The following is a 16,469-nucleotide window of genomic DNA, read 5'->3' on the forward strand; positions in this document are numbered from 1 at the left end:
TGACACCTTCTTTGTACTTCATCCCGAAAGTCCATAAGGACTGCAACAATCCCCCTGGTAGACCCATCATCTCGGCCAGGGGGAGTCTATTGGAAAGGACATCTATTTACATAGACTATTTCCTCCTGAGTCATGTGAAAGGATTAAACTCATACGTCAAGGACACGGGGGATTTCCTATTAAAAATCAGTGATATATAGGTACGAGAGGGAGATCAGTTGATAACCCTCGGTGTCACTTCCCTCTACACAAGTATCCGCCACTCGGATGGTGTGGCAGCAGTACAACACTACTTGGGGAGGAGGGATATGGAGTTTCATCAACACAATGACATGCTGATTGTAATGTTGAATTTTTGCCTCAAACATAATATATTTATGTTTAATAGTCTAATATACAGGCAGTTGCAGCGTGTGGCTATGGGGGCCAGTTTTTCCCCAAGCTTCGCATGTCTCCACATGGGAGCTTGGGAGGAACTGGTCTTCCATACACGTTTTCAACATGAAAAGAATAATCATGTCATTAGTTGGCATAGGTTCATTTACGATTTGTTCGTGGTAAGGAGCTCTGGAATTCATCGAACGCCTCAATGATAATGAACTCAACATTCATTTTACAGCTGAGTTGAGCCAACACCAGGTCCCCTTCCTAGACACATTAGTGTATATACAGAACAATAAACTTGAGACTAAACTGTACCGAAAACGTACATCTGGAAACACCACACTCCATGCAGGAAGTACACACCCACAGCACCTCATAATGAGTATCCCATATTGCGAGATGCTTCGCCTCCACAGGTTGTGCAGCAACAAGCAGGATTTAATGGAAGCTCAAGCTGCTAGCGCTGTAAGATTTTGAGAGAGGGCGTACACCCAGAAAACGATTGATGAGGCTATTAACAAATCTAGAAGCCTCAATCGCCAGTCCTTACTTGCTAAAGGGAATGTCTCTGCCAACACAGTTACAGAGGAAATAATCACTAACTCCATGCCCAATCAAGGAGAGGGAACATTTAGGATTATAACAGGCTACAGCTCCCACCACAAGGAGGTGAGGAAAATTATCAACAAAAGTTGGCCTATAGTACTGAAGGACCCAGTTATTGGGCACAGTCTTCCTAAACGGGTTAGCATTACATACAGCAGGGCGCCCAATATGAGGGATAGACTGATTGAGACAGGTCCGGAAGTGCTTGCTAAGACAGTATGGTTTCAAAACAAGGGAGGCTTCCACAAGTGCAAATCTTGCAAGGCTTGCACACATGGGGTCAACCGCACAGGATATCGAGATGGGTTTGGGAATAAGGAGCCTAAAATCACCAAGACCCTGACGTGCAAAACAGATTTTGCCGTATATATCCTAGAATGCCCATGCCCACTTCAGTATGTGGGGAGTACGAAGCTCCCTGTCCACAAGCGAGTGCTGCAACATCTACGTGCTATTACATCACAGGATAATACATACCCTGTTGCACGACATTTTAAGACCCACCACAATAGCAACAATAAGGATCTCAGATATTATGTGATAGATTCTGTGTTGGCAAGTAGAAGAGGAGGTAACAGAGGCAAAACTGAGAAAACGTGAAACCAGATATATATTACAACTTAATAGTAAACACCCAGGAGGTCTAAATGTTACGGAGGATCTTTACACATGTTTGCACTAAAGGAATAGGATCCCATATCACGCTAAGGGAAATCAAGCAATTAGACAAAATAGTGGGTCTCGACAATATCCGAGTTTTAGGGATCTTGATGATGGTCTTTTTAGTCTATTTTAGTCTATTTCACTATGAACACAAGTTTTATATGTATGGTGCTTATTACCAAGATGGTATATATGGAAATTTATATCTAAATATATATGCGGATTCAGAATCATCATATTATGTTATTGTGAGAATGACCAAAAATTCCTCCTTGGTTGAGACCGCTATGCAATATCAACTATGCTGTTTTACTATTATGTTAACCAACCCTAACAAATGGACACATAACAATAGGATCAACAATAATTTTACGCCATTTTATTCCACAGTGTCCATTGTATATCTGGGAGATAACTACTGGCACAAGAACAATCTAAAACTGGAAATTACTCCCTTGAATAACAAAACCAATTGATTGACAGCTGAATTGACTAGATGAAATGGAAAATCGTATTAAACCAAAGACTCATACTGATTAGGAGCTTGGAATATAAGAATGTTTATCTCTTCAATTTGTGTACTTTGGATTATTCTGAGTAATTTGTATATTTATTTCACTATGATAAAGCTAACCTGATGAACTAGCTCCAGAATGCGTGGATAGAAATGCACAAGTGTATACAACTCTTTTATGACTAAGTATATAAATTCAGCATATGTACAAAGTAGTAGGTCATCTATATATCCATATGTCAAGAGACACAATATGTATTTCTCCTTTTGCTGTAGTTTAACTGGGCTCAGTTAACTAGTTTAACAATACATGTCTGAAGAGTCACGAGTAGTCACTATGGGAATTTTAATCGCACAATGCACTTTTTTTATAATACATTTGCACTAATAAAATATGTCAAATACTTAGTATTCTGACAACCCGGTGGGGTACAGGACACATTTGCACATGGAACTTTGGGAAAAACGCTTACCCAGGTCTAATCTTACAATGTATTTGAAAGGTAAACAACTAAGTCCCCAATTGCGAGGAATGGGATAACAGTGTGAGAATGGTTTTTATACAGCGTATAACCTTTATTGGTATTTTACTTGTAATTTTAATGATTTTGTAATATCGTATTTTCACTATTATATTTAACTATGTGAGAATTCGTTATGGTACATAAATTTTGATACATTTTGCTATGTTTTGCACAAGTATTTAAGCATATAGATGTTTAAAATCCTGTCACTTTAATGAATTAATTTGGTAACCATATTACACTGTGTTGTATTGTACATAGATTGTTCACTTTACAAGTCCGCTTTCTAGGTCTATGTATTACCACCCAATCAAAGCCAAGCACTGTCACTTTAAATAGTTCACCCTCACTTATTGTCGCTGTCATGTGAGCAAGGCACTGGGGTGCCGAAACGTCATGGAACCGACAAGCGAATAAACTATTCTTCACCGTAAATCTGGTCCGTGCTTTGTGTTCCTGCGCATGCTGAGGGAGAGTTGCAGCGCGCTGGAAAAACTTTGCTTATATATATATATATATATATATATATATATATATATATATATATATATATATATATATATATATATATATATATATATATATATATATTATTGTTATTTTTGATTTGTAACGCGCCCAATCACCTGCAGGTCTCTAGGCGCTCGGGAATCGATGGTACAAACAACAACTTTAGCAATACAGAGAAGGCATCCACTAGCCTAGATAGCACTCATGGCCCCCTAAACTGCAGCGTTTTTAACCCCTTTCTAAAGTGTAGGAGGTTCTCTTCCCTGCGCAGCGACTCAGGTAGTGTGTTCCATAACTGAGGAACTAACACCGAGAAGGCTCTTCCTCCCTTGGTAACAAGTTTGTACCGGGGGCAGACCAATAATTGAGAGTCTGAGGATCTAAGAGTTCTCATTGGACTGTACACCGCCACGCGGTCTTTGATGTATGCGGGCGCCAAACCATAGATTGCTTTGTGGGCTATACACAAATTTTTAAATTCCACTCGCTCCTTAATAGGGAGCCAGTGAAGGCTCTGTAGCAGGGGAGATGCTTTAGATCGTCTTGGCAGTCTAAAGATGAGACGAGCAGCATCGTTCATAACAACCTGTAGCCTATTTGTCAGGGTTTTTGGCAGGCCAAGGTAGAGGGCATTTCCGTAGTCTATCCTTGAGATCACGGTGGCTGCGACAATGGAGCGTAACATGGATTGGGAGATGACGGGTACTAGCTTCTGTAGCTGTCGGATAATGTTGGTGCAGCTACCCACCACGGAAGAGATCTGATTGCCCATTGATAGGTCACAATCTAGTTTAATCCCCAGGCTCTTTACGTTCAGGCTGGGTTTTGGAGCCGGGCCTAACTCTGCGGGCCAATAGAGGTCACACCATGGTGAGGTGGCAGATGGAATCACCAATACCTCGGTCTTGTCTGGGTTGATTTTTAGAAGATTTTCTGTCATCCATTGGACCGTGTACCTCAAGATGTTCTGGGTTTGGAGTTGTGCGGCACTTGCGTTATCGACACTCAGCAACAGCTGCGTGTCGTCCGCGTAGTTAAATACTGTGCAGCCCATGCGCGCCAGAGAAGCAATCAGAGGTTGCAGGTATAGATTAAATAGAAGTGGGGACAGGGCCGAGCCCTGGGGCACCCCACATTCTAGCGCCCCCACTGCGGAAGTTTCTTCCCCAAGTTGTATTCTTTGGGTCCTTCCCAATAGAAAGGATTGCAACCATCTGAAGGCCAGGCCTTTGATACCAAAGTCACTCATTCTTTCCAGAAGCAGAGCATAGCTGACGGTATCGAACGCCGCTGAAAGGTCCAGCAGAATCAGGGCGCTAGGTTTCTTACCGTCATACCGTCATACATACATATACATACATGTATATATATATACATACATGTATATATATATATATATATATATATATATATATATATATATATATATATATATATATATATATATATATATATATCTCTCTCTGGGGACCTTAGTACCATTGCTGGTGTTATTCTGTTTTCTGAGTAGTCTGACTGGGATCCTGCTAGTCAAGACCCCAGTCAGTCTGCTCTCTACCTAAATTTGACTGTGTTATGTACTTTGGTACCTTCCCAATTGTCTACTGGTGTACCCTTCTAAGTCCCTAGTGTATGGTACTAAGGTACCCAGGGCAAAGGTACACCAGGGGTCTCCCATGGACTGCAGCATGTATTATGCCACCCATGGGAGACCCCTCAAACTGTGACTACCGGCCTACCATTGCAGCCTGTGTGAGCTGGTGCTAGCACCACTCAAAACAGATATGTTTTCTTATATCTGAGGTCACTGCACTTAAAACCTATGAGTCGCCTCTCAGGAAGGCCTTTCAATACTGAAAGCAGGGTGCTAGGTGATAAGTGTGAGGGTGCCCTGCATGAGCCGGACACCCCCTACAAACCCCGGAGTCTATTGTCCAGGCCTTGTAAGTGTGGTCAGCCATTTTATACACATAGTGGAAATCAAGTCAACTACGAGATGTCTAACTATATGTTGGCTGGTATCAAATATGTTGGAATCCTACTCCAACCCTGATTCCAGTGTTTGATGTAGGATCCCAGGTACTGGGGAGCTCCCCAAAGGGGCCCCCCTTATATTCCCGGTACCAGACTTTCAGGGTCTAACAACCAGCTAGTGCGGCTGCCGACCACAGACACGTTTGAGCTGAGCTCCAGCAGGGTAAGGTAGAACAGTGGAGAAGTGTGGCTCACTGGTTAGAGGAGGCAGACCTGGAAGCAGAGGTCAGCCCGGGACCAGGGTTCAATTCCCGGCTCGGCGGGGTCTTGAGTCCTAAAATGTCCATAGACTCGACAATTCTCGCTCCGGTGCCTACTCGATTCACGGGTTCACACTCTGCGACTCTGGGCAATAGCTTGCTTAATCTCCACAACGGCCCCTCGCGGCGGGATGCCTGGCTTTCACCTTGCGGATACCCTGCCGGGGTTATCTCACAGGGGAATACCAGGACGGGTTCCCTAAGCAAGCGCTTCGAAACCGCTCGGTGATTTGCGCTATATAAATTCCTGTACATTTACATTTACATTTACAACAATATGTTTTCTGTCACAGGGAGGTGTCACCACCTCCCAGACAGGACTTAGGTGCTTGTCAACGCCATCAGACTGCTTTGAAAGACATTTGGTGCCCTCCTTGCATACTCCAGTTGGAACCAGTTCAGGGAGCCGTTGCCTCCTGCTCTGGCGTAAAACTGGACAACTCCTCCTCTAGGAGGGTTCCCTGAATCGTCCCAGCCCACTTCCAGAGGGTATTTAAGAACTTACTTGTGGGTGGCTTTTCAGATTCGTTTGGGACAAGATTCAGATCTGAAACCACTTCTAGTTTGAACATCTCACTTTGGACTTCATTGGACTTTGCTTTGGGAACCGAGACTGCATCAAGGGAGAATCCTCCTGCTCTTGGTTTCATCATACCTGTGCTTCATCCAAGTTCTTCTCCATGCCTGTGGGCATCAAAGACACCTGAAGTAATCTCTCTTGGAGTGAAGGAGTCACTCCCCTGCATTTGCAGGCACCGCAACTAAGCGGACCGGTCTGCTGCTACTGATGCCCCATGGACTTCGAAAGGCTCAGCAACACAGGTGGTGTTTCTGCAACTCCCTTGAGGCCTGCACTGTCCTCTCAGCAAGTTTGAGGCCAGTATCCCTTGTCGGAACTGCTGGAACAGCCCCCCAGTGCACAGCGTCAACTTGATGTTGCCAAAACTTGTGGACTCTGTCCTCCAGAGACATTCAGGATACCAGAAGCTCCAGCCCCCAGCATCTCTTCCTGCCAAGATCTTCGTCCTCATCGCATCCTCTGCACTGTGGGCCTGCATCCTTGGTGAGCTGCTCAAGGTCCTCTTGTGACTCATGTGTCTTCAACCTTGCTTGTCCTGACACTGAACCTTCTTAGTTTACTCCATGCTGCTGCCAAGGCTTGTTGGTGCTCTCGCCGGGCACCGACCCCCTGGTTTTTGACTTCTGCCCTGGGCAGCTCGTGAACGGCTTCCACAGCGTCACCTGGTCCTCACAGTTGCAGTGATATGGGCACCGTTAACTCTCCTGCATCTTCTGTCATTGGTAGTCATTGGTCTTCCATGCCTTCTGGTCACTCCCGAGTAACTGACTCTGTCTCCTCTGCTTGCAGGTACTTCTCTTCAAGAATCTATCCTTGAATTCCACCAGACTTTCTCACCTTCTTCGCCAGCGGAATCTTCACTGAAGTCCTCGATTGTGGTCTACTGCTGTTTCCGACGTCACTTTGCACTTATGCACCCGGCTTTCCCTGGTGTAGGTATCCACGGGTGGGGTGACTCCAACTTTCCATCTTCCACAGGGTTTCTCCAGGGTCCACTGGGAAGGGTCCTTCTTCAAAACTACAACCAAGACTTCCCCTTTTAATTGCATTGAGTACGCAGCTGTCTTTCTACTCTGCACACAGCCTTCATGGTGTTCCTGGGTACTTAGCTCGGGTGGTTCCTTGGATTCCCAGCTCTTCTGAGTCCAGTTCCGTTCGGTCGTTGTTTGCATTCCACTTCTTTAGTAAATGGTTTGGTCTCCCCCTGGAGACCACTGTGCATCTGTGCTTACCTACCTGTTTCCTTTTGAGATATATTGTGTTTTGTGTTCATATCCCTGGGTAGGAGATATTCCAATGTGTTAGTGAGTGTGTATAATAAATATAACTATTTTTATAACTACACTGTGAGGTTCTTTTTCACTTAACCTACACTATATGATTAGTTCTGGTAAAACAAGCTGCTTAACACTCTTTCTGGACTAAGCCTGAAGGCTGCTCTCCACAGCTACCATTTAGCGAGCTTTCTATGGTTGTCTAAGACCACTAAAATCACTACAAGGGTTGTCTGGATTAGTGCAGGGTGCTTTGTTTAAATAAGTGTGCACCATAGAATAAGCCAGTCTCACATATAAATGTATATACATATATACTACAAATACACAGATATATATACATTTACACAGATATATACATATACACAGATAGTGGCAGTCCCAAGCGGAATTGCTTCAGCATACTAATGGAACGATCTACTACCATTAGTATGAATCTGTTTCCTGATGCAGTTGGAGAGTCAAGGGGACCGACCATGTAAATCCCTACCCTTTCAAAGGGAATCCCGACCACTGGAAGTAGAACTAAGGGAGTCTTTCTGTTGTTACCCATCTTGCCACCAGCTTGACAAATGACACAGAAGTGGCAAATTTCCTTCACCTTCTGGAACATACCGGCCAGTAGAAGTGGGTTAATAACCTACTGCATGTTTTTGTAGCTAAAATGATGTCATGAGCTAGAGAGAGTAAGCACTCTTAGTACTACTTAGGCACTACCACTCTCCTAGTTAGTAGAACCAGGTTTGGGGTCCCTGGCCTTAGTATACAGGAGTCCCACTTCCCAATAGGTTCTGACATCTGCCTTTTCCTGGTCAGTAGCTTCTGCTGCAAGCTCTCAAGAGAGGGACAGGTCCTCTGTCCCTGGCACATCTCTTCCCTAGATGGTCCCCCCGGGCCTAGGAGCTCTGCTGTGTAAGGCCCTGAGGCTCAGTTCCCTCTGGAGCTGACAGATCTTCTCCCTGGGGAGAGGGGACCAAGTTTGTGGCTGTTCAGAAGTTGGTTTTCCAGACTTCTTACTTTTCTCTTGGAGGGTTGTGCCATTATTCCAGGATCCAATTCCTCTTTTTCACCCCGGGCTTTGCTTTGTGCTCTGGTTTTTACGCACACCCATTCAGGTATTCCCAGTATGGCTTTTGAGCTCTACCTCAGCCCTGGTAAGAACTCCAGATCATTACCTAGCAGATCATACAATCAAAAGTGTGTGAAGGAGAATCAGTCTAATACCAATATGGACAACATGTAAAAAAATATGAAACATTTAAGGGCCTTATTCTTAAAGAAAGCCAAAAAAGTACACCCTCAAGTCGGTGACTGTCAGAAATAGGGTTTCTGGTTGGCTAGTGTATGCACCTAACCCGGTGCAGAATCCACCACTCTAGTCAGGGTAAGGGAGTTACACACCCCAGATAACTCCTGATCACCCCCTTGGTAGCTTGGAAGAGCAGTCAGGCTTATGCCAGAGTCAATGTGTAAAGCGTTTGCGCAACTCACACACACACCAGTGACACACTAGGCACACCACAAAAGAAAGACTCCACACAAGATTATGTAAAAATATCCTATATATTATACATTAAAAAAATTAGACCACAATCACATAAATCACTTTGCCAACTAGGCACATGTCATGACATCACATAGATCCTTAATCACGTTTCCAGGCAATTGTCATAACATTATAATTCAGTGCAATCAAGTAAATACTTATCGGTTGCACACGTCATAAAAATACAATGAAAACATCACCGTACAAATGCGCTTTTAGATTTGCAGGTATCATAAATTGTTTCCCCTACACAACTTAGGCTAGGTAGATTCAGTAAAAATGCATTTGCCACTCTGCATTCAGAAGACAAAGTACACAACTATTACCAGCACACTGAACTAAGCATGGGCGGAAAATCCGTTTCGCTCGCAGATTTTGCGGATTTTCGGTAAATTCGCAATCCGCGGGATTCGCGAATCTCCCGCAAAAACCGCAACTCCGCGAGCAGCGGATTTTGCTCGCACTGTTCGCGTGAGTTCGCGGCTTCCCAGTACAACTTCGCGCCCCGCGAATAAGCGCTAAATTGCAGAAATACGATTTTAGCAAAACTGAAACTACTTACCAGGTTCAAAAGTTCAGGCTCATCATTAGTAGCCATTTCCTGTAGTGCTTCCTGAGGGGCCCCTCCAGAGTTCAGTTGCCAGTTGCAACTATTATGTGACCCTGCTCTGAACCTCAGAATAGTTACACATATGCCACAAAGGTCCTGAATTACAGCTAAAGGAGACAAGCAGGAGCCAGGCTGGAAGTTCAAATCCATTAATCAGCACCTAATTCATTATTGTCAGTTGGAGCAGGGCAGGTGTTGTAACTAATTTTGCAACAATGAAAGCACTTAGCAAGTGCAAAAGATCACTAATCAGGAAGCACTAAGGAAGCAGGTGCCAGCTAAAAAAATAATCTGTGACACATTAATCAGCCCCAAATTAATTCAGGTCACTTGAGGCAGGGAAGGTGTGCTTGCGTTGCCACAATAATGTACACTGACTGGACAACCAGAGGGTGCTGTGATGAAACAGAGGGTGGCATGGGTGGGCCAGAGGGTGGCATGAGTAGTCAGAGAGTGGCAGTGGTGACAGAGAGTGGCAGTGATGAAGAAAAGTGTCCCAAACAGGCTGGACACGTAGAAACAACAAGTTCGCGAAACTTGCGACCCGACAGGTAAGTTCGCGTTTTGCGAAATTGTACAAAACCCTCGCGAACTGGCAGAAACCCGCGCGAACACAAAAAAAAAAACCCCGCAAATTCGCGAGAATTCGCGGATTTTGCGGATTGCGAGTTCGCAAATCCGCAAAATTCGCGAACGCGAGATTCGCAAAATTCGCCCATGCTTACACTGAACCCACACGTAGCATGTGAGGAAACCAAAAAGGAATATCCACGTTGCCAAAATCATTTCCCCCTGATCTCTATAAGGCAATCCGAGAGCACCGTCCCAGTGCACCTAATCTGTGGGGAGGGGGGTTGGTTACTCACTGCCCCGTGGTGGGGGCTGCCAGGCCGCTTGTGCAGTGAGTGTGGATGGGTCAGGAAAGAAAGGGGCCAAGCAGGACCTCCGTTGAGGCAACGCAGCTTAATGCACAAATCCGAGTCTCCGTGGGGGAAGCAACAAGACCACACATGTTCCCCCTTTGTCCCCGGCCGGGACTAACCTGTGCTTCAGAGTGCGGCTTTTCCGGATGCACCAGACGGAGGGGCGAGGGTCTCAGCTTCGCGCTGCATGTTGGCCTGCGGCTTTTCCTGGTGGTTGCTACAGCAACCCATTGGCTGTGGTGAGGCTTCCCTGAAGACAGGGCCCGCTGATGGAGTTATTCACAGTGCAGTTGACGCTTCTCTAGCAGCGAGATCCCGGCGCACTGAGGGGAGCATAGGAACCACCAGACGGGCTCCCTACCCACTGTATTCAGCACTCATGCAGGGGATCAGACAATCACTGATTCTTTACGTATGAATAGCGCTCATCATGCGCTGGGCCATACAATTCCACAAGTGCCAGTAATGCAGAGTGGCAGGGACTGAAAAGCTCTGCACGTGCAAAGCTTTTAAAAAGTAAACCATAGGTGCTTGCCAGGTTTTCCCTGGCAAGAGCTCAGCCTGCGCTTGGCAACTCCTTGCTCCTCGGAATAAAGAGAAATCAGCTATGTGCTGAAAAAGTGGACAAAACAAAGACCTCACCCTGCACTTTTCTTAACAACAAGGTGAAGAACAGCGCAGTCCTTCACCTGCGCCGGCAGGAGCAGCAACTTCAGTCTAACCCACTCCTCACACACAAGAGGGAGTGCTCCTCCCAACTCTCCTTTTAGGCAGGTTCCCTTTAGATCTAGCAAGTATCTTTCATGAATTCTTTGATTTCCCTGAACCTTCCAACAGGAAGCAAGCGCACACATGCCTTGAAGATTGTCCACAAGCAGGGCAAAAAGAGTTACTGTTTTCCTCCACCACAGACAGATACAGCAACCGCAGACCAACCCCCCCACCAAACACAGAAAAGGCAACACTCCTCGCACAGTTCTTCCACTCTTCTTCTGGGCAGGCTCATCTTGTTTCCTGAAGTAATCTAAAGTCCTGGGGTTTATGGTCTCATAACTATACCCCATTTTGTCACTGTTCTCTTTGTGGCAAGGGTCTCTCGACCTCAGTCCTAACCAGTTCTGTCATCTCTGGTCCAGCATGACCCACAGGGGGGGCGAAGACAGCATTCTACAAAGGAGACACAGTCTATTCAAGTGATAGCAAAATTCTTCCCACCACTCTAAATGCAGACCAGGTCTATTCAGCCCAGCGATTAGTCACCCAAGCAAGGTCGGAGTGAATGCACATCCTCAGCTCCTGTCACTCCTGTCACTCCAAAACCAGACGCTGACCACACAAACAGTCATCCGTATGACTCCCGCCGGGACTCCCGCCGGGATCTCCTGGCAACTTGTGACATTGTGTCACTTTATACCAGCATACCCCAAGAGGAGGCCCTTGAGGCAATGACAATTGCATTAGATAAACGGGAGGCACCTACCAGGGTACCTACATCTTTTATCATCTTACTACTCAAGATTGCAATGATGAGGAATTTTTTCATCTTCCGGAACTGTTTTTACCTCCAAACTAAGGGGGTAGCGATGGGGGCTGCCTTTGCTCCAGACTTGGCTATAATCTTTATGTCAATGTATGAAGATATGTTCATACTCAATGATGTCAATCCTTACAGATCCCAAATACGCATGTGGATGAGATACATTGATGACATCATCTGTATTTGGTCAGGAACTGAGGATGAAATTACCCACTTTTTCAACTGGCTCAATGCTCGATCTCCAGATATAAAATTCACCATCAATTTTGACAAACAATCAGTTGATTTCTTGGACTTAACAATTTTCGTGGAGAATGAGACCCTCCAAACTACACTTTTCAGGAAACCTGCGGAGAGAAATTCCCTACTTCTGTATTCAAGTCATCACCCGAGGGGACTCCGGGACAACCTGCCCTTTGGCCAGTTTTTGCGGATTCGCCGTAACTGTAGCAGAAAAGATGACTATATGGAACAATCCACAATACTCATGGAGAGACTACTTGAACGCGGATACCCGAGGCGATTGGTCAAGAAAGCCAAAAAGAGAGCATGGTTCAACCCCAGAGAAACCTTACTACAGCCTGGAGAGAAACAGAACAATAATGATGAACGTCTCATTTGTGTAACCACTTTCTCTACAAAGAGTAACATGATAAAGAAAACTATCAATAAATATTGGAATTTAATATCTGAAGATCTCAATAGCAGTTGCCCACCCCTTCATGCTTTCAAAAAAGCGAAGAACATCCGGGATCACGTGGTATGCTCCTTCCTCACGACCCCCGCTGAACCGTCCATAACAACTATGTGGAATCTACCGCCTATTGTAGGACATTACCGATGTGGTTCATGTAAGGCCTGCCCAGCGACAATTCAAACCAAAGTTTTCACTTACAAACAGCAACAAGTTCCACTAAAGTCACATACTAACTGCAATTCCATCAATGTGGTTTACTGTATAATATGCCCCTGTGACCTGATATATGTGGGTCAGACACAACAACGAGCTAAAGTGCGCTTTCTACAGCACTGCAGCCGTGTAAGATGTAAGGTCATAGGAGCCCCCTTGGTTGACCACTGCAATGAAAAGAATCACCCCCCGGAGAGCCTGATGTGGACCGTCTTGGAACAGGTCAAATTAGGCCCAAGGGGTGGTAATATAGAACCTATTCTCAATGTAAGGGAGATTAAATGGATCCGATTTTTTGACTCAGTGCGTATGGGTTTAAACGAATCTGAGAGTAGTTTCGCCCAAATGGCTATCCTCTGAAATGTATACACAATCTCCAACTGGGTGGGAGGCTAATGTAAATTCGGGTTCACGATCACCCAATGCCTTCTGTACATTTTTCAACATGGCCAAGTGCTGTCTCTCAAATGTCATTTCTCTAATGTCTTTTGACTTTTTCCTGATTTGTAATGAGCGCTAGACCACCATGTATGGCAGGTTCGCGCCTTTAAACTACTGCAAATTTTTTGAATCTCTATTCCTTCTTTGGAATACTGTGCGCCTGACTACCATGCTGGGTAAGTTCGCGCCTGTACAGACTCTATAGAAATTTACTGTGGCTTTAACGTCCATATGTCCGGATTCTCCATAATGCTAACCTGGCCCTATCTGGCGCGCTTTAGACCGCATTGTCGGAGCAGGTCCGCGCAACCAAATATGTTGGCCACTGTGTTTTATAATGATCGAAACTGTTGTTTTTCTCTGTAAATATCGCAATAACATGTGTTCAACCTAGTTTAGAGGCTGTGGGTTGAGCGTGTCCGAAACGACATATTTTTTATCATCGAGTAATAGCTCTTGGCAAAATTCCAACTTGAGTCTGTGGTTGAAAATGATGTAAACTGATGTTTTTTCTGTAAATATAGCAATAACAACATTTTTTTTTTTTTTTTTTTTAAGATAGTTAGAGGCTGTGGGCTTATCAGGTCCGAAATGACTTAAAAAACATTTCTTTCATCATATATTTTTTGCATCAAATAATGGCTCTCGGCCAAATTCAGCCTGAGTCTTTCTTTTCCTTTTTTGACTACACACATGACGTTAGCTTTCCTGTAACCCTAGCAACTGCAGCCAGTCTTTTTTCCACGAGGTTAGTTAACCTCGAGGGTTACCCGGACAGCACTTCCCGATCCGAGAAGACGTGGTGAGACGCCGGCTCACATACTCCGCTTGAGAATTTCATTCCTTTCGGGTAAGTCCCGAGTGAACGGCGCCAGATGGCGCCTCTGCCTCATTTTTGAATTAGTAGCCAGGGGATCGACTCGAGACCTGACGCGTCTTTACCCTTTTGTTTTCTTGCAGATGCGCTACGAGTGTTTTTTCAACCCTTAACAATACCCCGTTTTTGACGGAGAACTTTAACCAATCTATCCTAAACTTTCGGGTAAGTCCCGAGCCAGTGACGCCGGATGGCGCCTTTTTTTCTATTTGAATCAGTTACCAGGGGATTGCCCCCAGTACTGACACGTCTTTACCATTTGATGTTTTTCAGATGTACTACGAGTGATTTTTTTCACTGTATTTTTAGAATAACCCGGTCAGACGGAGGAATTATAATCAGTTCAATTCTACATATCCCACTGCCCTGACATAAAGGTAGGCTGCCGAATAGTATTTACTAATTGTACGGTCTAGCAATATTTTTTGGCAAATCATCCATATGATTGGTGCCATTTTTCACTTCTATAACAGTCCTTTCAGATACGGACAGCATAAACAGCAGAACCTATTATTGCCTGGCTACGGACCACGTTTCCTCTGGCCGTTGTTGTTCGCCCCGTTAGGTAATTACTACAATGTTCATAAATAATATGTGGCTCAATCCTCAGTATAACCAACCCTCCCCCTTTTTTAACTTTTCCACTTTTATCTAATCTAATTCACCCCTCAACCATGAATGTAACGGCCTTTCTCGTTTATGTACTATGTCGGGACTTATTCAAGACCGGTTTAAGTAATTAGTTTTCGCTTCTATTTTTTGTGCTTAGGAATCAGCCCCACTCTACCCTTCCACCCCCCTCACGTCCTGACGAAGACCCGCGTAGTAAGGATCTACTGTCCTACAATTTCTGGGTCGAAACGTAGACACTCATCTACAACCAAGAACTCCTTACTCTAGCTTGATAGTTTCAGCAACTTAGGAGTCTCTTCTATCAAAAAGTGTTTTTTGATGCATACAATATTATTTGACCTCTCATATGTGGATCAATGGTACTCATGATTTGATTTATGGATTCATACATATGGAAATTTTGATTAGTGATGTGTAACTATTTGAAATGTGTTCCTTCCCTTGCACTCCTTCCCTTTCTTAGTGGGCGCGTTGATTTTTTGTATATAGTAACTGGATTTTTCAATCATTGAATGACTAATGGTGCAGTGAAAATAAAAACACTATGCACCCGCATTTGGTTTTTTGGATCAATTCTAAATAACTGTGTGTGATTCTGAATAAGTGATTGTTTGTTTGGTCTGGGACCCCTCTATACGTATTTCAATTATCTACCCAGGTCCCACTGACTACATGGGTCCAACCCCAATATCTACAACACACAAACAGTCAGGCACACAGACTGGTAACGCTGGAAAATGCCCACTGTCTAAAAGTTGCATTTTCAAACACATAATTTAAAAACAACCTTCACTAAAAGGTGTGTTATTAAATCCTGAGTTCTGAGAGCCTAAACTCAATCTTTCCATCTTGTCCCAATTGAAAGTTACACATGTAAAATGTTACAGTGCAGTCCCAATGAAAGCCTATGGGACAGTCAGCCTTTCAATAGTAAAAAACGAAATACACAGTATTTTACTGTCAGCACATGTAAAACACATTGGTACATGTCCTACCTTTCACACACAGCACCCTGCTCATGGGGATACCTTGGGCCTACCTAGGGGGTGCCCAACATGTAAGAAAAGGGATGGTTAGGGCCTGCCAAGTGGATGCGCTTGTCAGGTCAACATAGAAGTTTAAAACTGTGCATGCAGAGGTCTTAGACATTTACAGGGCTACTCATGTTGGTGGCACAACCAGTGCTGCAACCCCACTAGTAGGATTTGAGTTACAGGCCCTGGCACACTAAGTGCACTTTACTAGGTAATTACTAGAAAATCAAATATGCCAATCATAGATAACCAATCATATTCACAATTTACACAGAGAGCATATGCATTTTAGCACTGATCAGCAGTGGTAAATTGCCCAGAATCCAATAGTCTCCAAGGATAGGGTCAGAAAAATAGGAGGCAAAGGGTTAGTGGGATAAACCAGCAAAAAGGGCCAGGTCTACCAGTGACCTTGCATAGTTGGAGAATTACACCTTTTAAAAATTAGTAAGAGTTTACAGAAATCTGCAAAGGTGGCTGGTTTTTAGGTGCAGTCCTAGAAAATGTTTTTAGATTTAACTTTTGCATAGGCAAATGAATATGTGTATATTTGCTCTTGCAAATAACTGCTTAGCAAGTGCAAACTCGCAAATATCTGCTTAGCAAGTG

General features: G+C 44.4%; 1 protein-coding gene across 1 annotated transcript in view; it reads right to left on the bottom strand.

Moving 5' to 3' along the window:
- EML5 (EMAP like 5) overlaps window positions 1-16,469 on the bottom strand; it is a 1,453,541-nt gene that overhangs the window by 1,148,995 nt on the left and 288,077 nt on the right. The gene's annotated exons all lie outside the window — the stretch shown is intronic.

This window comes from Lissotriton vulgaris, chromosome 9 (assembly GCF_964263255.1).
Source record: "Lissotriton vulgaris chromosome 9, aLisVul1.2, whole genome shotgun sequence".
Classification (NCBI taxonomy): Eukaryota; Metazoa; Chordata; class Amphibia; order Caudata; family Salamandridae; genus Lissotriton; species Lissotriton vulgaris.